Genomic DNA, 7,793 nt, shown 5'->3' on the forward strand with positions numbered 1-7,793 from the left:
GTTACTCACTATTACATGTGTATTCTTGTAATGCTTGCTGGAACTTTCCAGTGTGGTACTCACCTTCTTGTATTAGTGAAGTACTTCTCTGGAAGAGTGATACTCTAACTCAGGTTCAGGATGGAAGGGCAGATTTCCTCCCCACAAGATTCTTGGAAGAATCCTTTGTTTTTTCCCCAACTTTCTATATTCCATACCATCCATTACAACACTTTGAAAATACTGATATTAATATTTACAGACGACTTACTACATGCTAGAATCTTGTGTGTTGTACATACATTAATTCACTTAGCTATCATATTTCAAGAAGACAATTAGTTTCAGTTTACAGAAAGAAAACTAAGGCATACAGGGTGGTGGTAAGTGTCATTTCTTATTGCTCCTAAGATGCATGTGTTTCCTGCTTTTTAGTATCTTCAGTGTAGAATGAGTATCAGTTATCTCATATCTCAGTGAAAATATGCACTAAAAACATATAGTCAGATGCAGAATATGAGACAAAAAGAAATTAAGCACCAGGGAATGGTGTGATGTGCTATCAATGCTATATTCCAGGCACCATATTGCCATTGAACTCTCAAACTCACAGCAACCATGATTACATGGATGAGATCTACACAAGAACGGGAATATCAACAGACTGTAATGGAAGGGTTAGGGCATCATAAGATCCCACTTCTCTGTAAGGATGGTTATGCAGCTAATGTCTACTAAGGGAAAGAGCAATACTTTCCTTTTCAAAAGTTTATTTTTGGAAAACACACATATGGTGTGTTAGTACGTGTATATGTATGTGGTATATATATATATGCAGATATGCTTCTCCATGTGTACACATGTATAGGCTACAGGTTGTCTACAGATATCTTTCAATTGCTCTTCACCCCTTTTATTTGAGGTAGGGTCTTTCAGTGAAAGAAGAGTTTAATGTTTCAACTAGATTGGCTGATTAGCAACCCTGGGGATTTGCCTGTCTCTGCCCTCCCCACCCCTGATCCAGTGCCCATCAGAGTTGGTCACAGCAATGACATACAATGTGACATCTCAACAGGAATAATATTGTGACCTCACTTTCTTCCTATCTGCTGGTCTATATTTACTGTCAGTTGTCTGATAGTGCTGCTAATGGGTCCCCTTCTGGGTCACAGAGAAGGACAGAAAATGCTGAGGAATACATGTAGATAGAGAAACAAGGTATTCCAGAAGAGGATATACCTTAAGAAAAATATCATGCTATGCATAATTGGCAAGGCTTTACAATTACTTCTTTATATAGTTAACATATTAAAAATCAATGATATCACTCAAGTCACAGGAAGTAGTTGTGGCAGAGATTGAAGTGGTATGTCTTACTCTATACTCCGAACCCCTCAACTCAGGCTTTAATAGTCCTCTGTCACTATTCATAAGCTCCACACTTTGTAAAACCCTAAGCTAGAAGTATTTTTTGTTCTTGTGCCTGTCATCCCTGGAGGTCTCACCTATCTCAGAAAAGGAGAGCCGTGCAAGTATATGTGAACAGTGTGAAGTGTATGGCAAGCCAACCATGTAGCTCTAGCCCACAGGAGGAAATTGCATCACTGAGCAGAGTCGCAAAATGTGACTTACAAAGAAAGGTAAACGGCGGACCTGCTCTCTTGGTCATTTGTTTGGAGCAAGAGTCTGATCACTGGTAAGTAGGCTGGTATTTATGGTTCCAGTTATTGACCTTTTTCACTCACTGAATTATCTCTTCCAGAATCCAAATCGACTTAGATTGGATTTTCTCATTCTTCTCTCCATCTACTTCACTCCCTCTTTCATGCTTCTCTTCTCCAGATGTTGCAATGAGGTTGGTCTCAGGTCAGTCCTCTTCTGCCTTATTAGTTAAAATGGATTCACTGAAGAACTGGACTGCAATGTATAATGCAGTGAATGCCTTTGGTTGACTGATGCCTTTTGATAGGAATTAAATTTACTCCTTTAAAGAATGGCAACCCCATCTTTTTTTGATTTTGCATTTATTTTTAAATACTCGTAGGCGCACACATTTATTCCCATTTAATGCTAAACTCATGGATTTCTTCTCAGTTGTCTCCGGTCTGTTGTTAATTTATCATTGAGATTTAGCTTAAATGATTACATTTCTAAAAAGTCAGTTCTTTTATTTTGTTTCTTCTTTTCCTCTTAAATCATAATAACCATGATTTGGGGACAGCCTTTCCCCTCCTCTGTTATTTTTGATGACTGTTTTGACATTTCTCCTGTGGACTGCTGTAGTATAACTGTAGACTTGTAGACACAATGACAGATATAGGGTGAATGGGAGTTCATGTGAGTGCAGGATCCAGAGAGAACTTCAGGATGTCTGTCAGGTATTCAAAGATTTGATTCTGATTATAGTAAGAGGAGGACATTTTAAATGAAGGTGTCTATATATGAAAGGATGTAGAATTATGAGATTTCTTGTGGGCTGCAGAAGAAGTACAGTGGAGGTTGACTTGAGTAGAGCAGACTGACTGAGGAGTGTTAGGAATGGGTGCTCCCTCAGATGATTTCATGGAGGCATTGTTTTTGATATAAATACATTGCTACTTTTAGCCTTAACTAAATTTTCTACCTATTGTACTTTAGCTTACGAAGCTGAAATATTTACTGGGTTCTTCTTTGGGGATTTGAAACTTTCTCGTTGATTTTCTTTCTTGTTTCTTATTGATTTTTCAAAATACTTTCATTTTCATTTTGACTGGATTTAGCATCACCCAGGAGACTAAGGTATCTCTGAGAGGGTTTCCAGAAGATTAACTGGTAATAAAGCCCCATCCTGACTAATTACAGGTGGCACCAGAACATTGACTGAATGAGAGAGTCAGAAAAAAGCAAGTAGTGTGCTGACATTTCCCCTTCCTCCAATGTCTGACTTGCTGTGGCCTGAATTGCTCTACTCGGCCACTCCCTTTCTGCCCTGTTGTGTTTGATCCTCTGAAATAACAAGGCATAAATAAATCTTCCCCATAACGGTTACTTTGTGTCGCTGTGACAGAATATGGACAGAACAATTGAAGAGAAGAAAGGTCCATTTTGCTTCATTGTTTCAGAGAATTTTAGTCTGTCTTTTATGCGCAAATCAATCCCACAACAGTTATGATTTAAAGGGATATTTATTTAGGGGGGTAAAACTCACGAAACACCTACCGTCAGGAAAGGAGCCTAGTCGCAAGAGCAGGAATCAAGAGCCAGAACCAAGAGAGAGGGTTGAGGCTTACCGCTCTTTTTTAAAAGATAAATAGACCACGCCCCAGTGGGCTGGTATTTCAACAGCTATTGCCTGAAGAAGCGGAAGGCGCTCCTTCAGATTAATGGGCTCGTACTTCAGCGAATATTGGCTGAAGGAGCAGAAGGTCCTCCCTCAGCACATCTTGGCAGAGAAAGCATGCTGTCCTTCGCAGTAGTGGGACTATGTTGTGGAGAGTCTTCATGTCATGGCAGAGTGGAGGAGAGAAGGGATCAGAACATGGGTCATTTTACACCCTTCAAAGCACTACCCCTACTGAAATGATTCTACCAAGTAGGCTTTTCCTCCTGAAAGCCATTAGACCCCCAAATAGTACACCAGCTGGAGAATGAATCATAGAAAACCTCAGCTTGTTGAGAACATTTTAGATTTATGCCTTAGAACTCTCTTAAATTGTTATGTACTACCTTGTTACAACGAATACAAGACTCTGTTGTATAGTTATGATAATCACTCACATTTACTGTAGAGATGTTTACTAATGGTTCTTTAGGCATTTAGTTTTCTTATTTTTAAGTGACATTTTATTTTTGTGAAAATGAGGCATGCTTTTTATATGAACTGCAAGCAATACATAAAAACATAAGTGCTTCAATAGTTTTTGGTCACATAAACTGTTAGTATTAGATGAAGGATTTTCCATGAATATACATGTAGGTTTATATCTTACATGGAAGAAAAAATAACTTAAAAAATGCTTTCTCTCTGTATCCAGTAAAATATCTCAGTGATAAAGAGCACTATCTGCTTTTTCAGAGGACCTGAGTTCTATTTCCAGAACCCACATAACAGCTCACAACTGTCTGTAACTCCCATTCCAGGGGGATCCAACACCATCTTCTGCCCTGCATGGGCATTGCACATGAGTGTGGTGCAAAAACATGCATGCAGGCAAAACACCCACACAGATAAAATACAAAGTATTTTCATCTAAAAGCTTGTTTTTAAATAAAAATTATCACATTTATTGTTCCTCTGTTTTAAATGAGAGCAAGAAACTGAAGCCATTTCTGAATTTGAGACTAAAAACATCTTAAGCCCATGCAACCCTGAGTGAAGACCAGTCTGAGTTAGAGACTTTGAATGATAAAGCATCAGGGTAGGTCCATCAGCTACAACAAAATACCACACTAGTGGGGTTGTGGAGTCTCCCGGTTATTGCCTGTGTGAATTCAATGAAGAGACACAGATAGTTATGCAGAAGTTAATTTAGCAAACTCTATCAAGCACTCCAAAGAAAAAAGATAGGTGTAGAAGCACCCTAAGTCCCATATTTTGAGTGTAAAAGAAGTTATATGCATATTTATGAGGTGGGTGGCATATTGACTGGGCAAGATGACAGCTTTCTCTCCTGAATTTTGATGGAGCAGAGGGTTGGTACCTTTCAGATACCATGACCCTCGAGAAAAACCCACAGAGGGGGAAGTGTCAGAACTACAATATAAAAGACGTAAGAGTGAAGCAGAAGTCTTTTGAAGATTCAGAAGCTTTGCTTGCACACATGTGCAGGAAATGTTCAGAAGCCTTAGATATGAAACAATGGAAACAACCTACCTGTAGCCTCAGGGACCTTTACTCTGTCTGTAAAGAGATGTGGGTATCAAAATACAGGTGTAGTTTCATTATTATCTCCTGTGTAGCTGCTCAAGGATGCTCAAGGTCTCATGACCGCCCTTTGATTAAGACATTTGCTGCTCCTACTAAGAAATTCTGTCATTTTAAAAATTGTTGCTTCATCATTAAGGAGATGTGGAGGCCCAAAAAATGTGAGCCTGTTTCAAGCTTGTCTGATGGTCAGAGAGTTTGAGGTTACTCAAAATTGTTGACAACAACCAGGGCAACACATACTAACTCAGGATGTGGTTACTTGGTTCTTTTGACAGTAAGATAACCCATACAGGTTATAAGATAACCCATACTGTTACCCACTCCTTCCTGACAGATGGTCAGAATAGGCAAGATACTTCTGCTCCTTCATATATATATATATATATATATATTATTTATATATTATATATATATACATATATACATTTTTCCATTCAAAAATTTCCACTTCCTTCCCTCCTTCCATTCCCCCCCTCCCGCTCCCCTACTTACCCTCCAGTCTTAAGAGATGGTAGGGTACCTTTCCCTGTGGGAAGTCTAAGGCCCTTTCCCCCTACATCCAGGCCTAGGAAGGTGTGCATCCAGAAAGATTAGGGTCCCCAAAAGCCAGTACATGGAGTAGAAACAAGTCCCAGTGCCTTTATCAATGGGTTCTCAGCCCCCATTGTCAGCCACATGCAGAGAGTCCGGTTTGATCACATACTCGTTCAGTCCCAGTCCAGCTAGATTTGGTGAGCTCCCATTAGATCAGGCACACTGTCTCAGTGGGTAGACTAACCCGTCACAATCCTGACTTTTATGCTCATCTTCTCCCTCATTCTGCTCATCTGGACCTTGGGGGCTCAGTCCGTTGCTCTGATGAGGGTCTCTCTCTCCATCTCCATCCATCACTGGATGAAGGTTCTATGGTGATATTCGAGATATTCATCAGTGTGACTATGAAACAAGGCCAGTTCAGGCACCCTCTCCTCTGCTGTCCAAGGACCTAGCAGGGGACATCCCCGTGGACACCTGGGATCCCTTCTAGAGCCAAATCTTTTGCCAATCCTAAAATGGTTCCCTTAATGAAGATATCTTCTTCCCTGCTCCTATATCTGCCCTTCCTCCATCTCAACCCTCCCACTCCCCCAAGCTCTCTCTAATCCTTTATGCCTCCCTTCTCTCTCCCCCTCTCTCATTCTCCCACCCTACCCCCACCCCCATGCTCCCAACTTTTGACGAGCAATCTTGTCTGCTTCCAATTTCCAGGAAGATCTATATATGTTTTTCTTTGGGTTCACCTTATTATTTGGTTTCTCTAGGCTTGTGAACTATAGGCTCAATGTCCTTTGTTTATGGCTAGAGTCCACTAATGAGTGAGTACATACTACTCATTATCTCACTCAGGATAGTGTTTCCTATTTCTATTTTCTATTTCTGTCCATTTGCATGCAAAATTCAAGATGTCATTTTTTTTAACCGCCGAGTAGTACTCTAATGTGTATTTGCCATCTTACACCTGTCAGAAAGGCTAAAATCAAAACACCAATGATAGCCTATGCTGGAGAGGATGTGGAGTAAGGAGAACACTCATCCATTGCTGGTAGGAATGCAAACTTGTGCAACCACTTTGGAAATCAGTGTGACAGTTTCTCAGGAAACTGGGAGTCAACCTACCTCAGGATCCGGCAATACTACTCTTGGGAATATACCCAAGAGATGCCCAATCATATTACAAAAGCATTTGTTCAACTATGTTCATAGCAGCATCATTTGTAATAGTCAGAACCTGGAAACAACCTAGATGCCCCTCAATGGAAGAATGCATAAAGAAAGTGTGGAACATATACACATTAGAGTACTGCTCCTTCTTTTGTAACAGGAGGTTTGACACAGGGATACTTGGGGTTGCCTTTGGGGTACTTGAACTACGGTAGCTTCACCCCATTAACAACAGAATGCTAATGACTTGATGTCTGAAAGTGTTAAAGCAATTAACTCTTCGAGTTGTCCTTTGTATCATGTTAAAGAAGTCTTTTGTTGCTTTAATCCCCCTTTTATGGGGGTATAAATGTGTATAAAATATTAAACATGGGCGATTTCAGTATTCACTGAAACTCCCTCTCAAAACTATCTTATGTCTTCTGTTTTATTTTTGTTGATGTGTTTGTCCTCTTTATTATTTTTCTCAGTGCCTTTCCCCTACCCTGGCAAGAGGTATTTTTGTTGAGGCTGTACCCCAACAAGCAAAAGCTGTGGGGTTTTTTATTATAGGTTTTCTGTCTGTGCAGACAGAAATAAGGCTTGGCTGCCATATATGAGCTGATTCTCCTAGTTCTGCATCTCACAACTGTCTTCCTGTTAATAGTAAGGATGCTGATGGTGGGGGAGTCTATGCTTGTGAGGAAGACAGAGCATTAGAAATGCTTTGCACTTTTCACTTCATTTTACCATGAACTTAAAACTAAAATACAACTGCTCTCTTTCCCTCTGTGTTTCTAAAGAACTTCCTTTTAGCAGCAATTTTCTGGCCTATCAGAATATGTAAGATACTCAACAAATCAAAATGAACTGCATTAAATATAAAGAGACATCTACATAAAACACATATTTTAATGAGTCTGAAGTACTGTTCTCTAAGTTTTCTTAACATTTATTTTAAAAATATTTTAATTATGTATAGACATGCATGCAAGTGTGTGTGTGTGTATGTGTGTGTGTGTATGTGTGTGTGTGTGCGTGGCACACGCACATACGCACAAGAGTGCTATTTTCCATGGATACCAGAAGAGGGTTTTAGATCCTCTGGAGCTGGAGTTATGAGATGTTGTGAGCTGCCTGACATGGGTACTGGAACCTGAACTCATGTCTTCTGCAAGAGAAGTGTAATTTTCTGATTGCTGAACCATTTCTCCAGCATATATATATA

This window comes from Microtus ochrogaster, chromosome 2, assembly GCF_000317375.1.
Source record: "Microtus ochrogaster isolate Prairie Vole_2 chromosome 2, MicOch1.0, whole genome shotgun sequence".
Lineage (NCBI taxonomy): Eukaryota > Metazoa > Chordata > Mammalia > Rodentia > Cricetidae > Microtus > Microtus ochrogaster.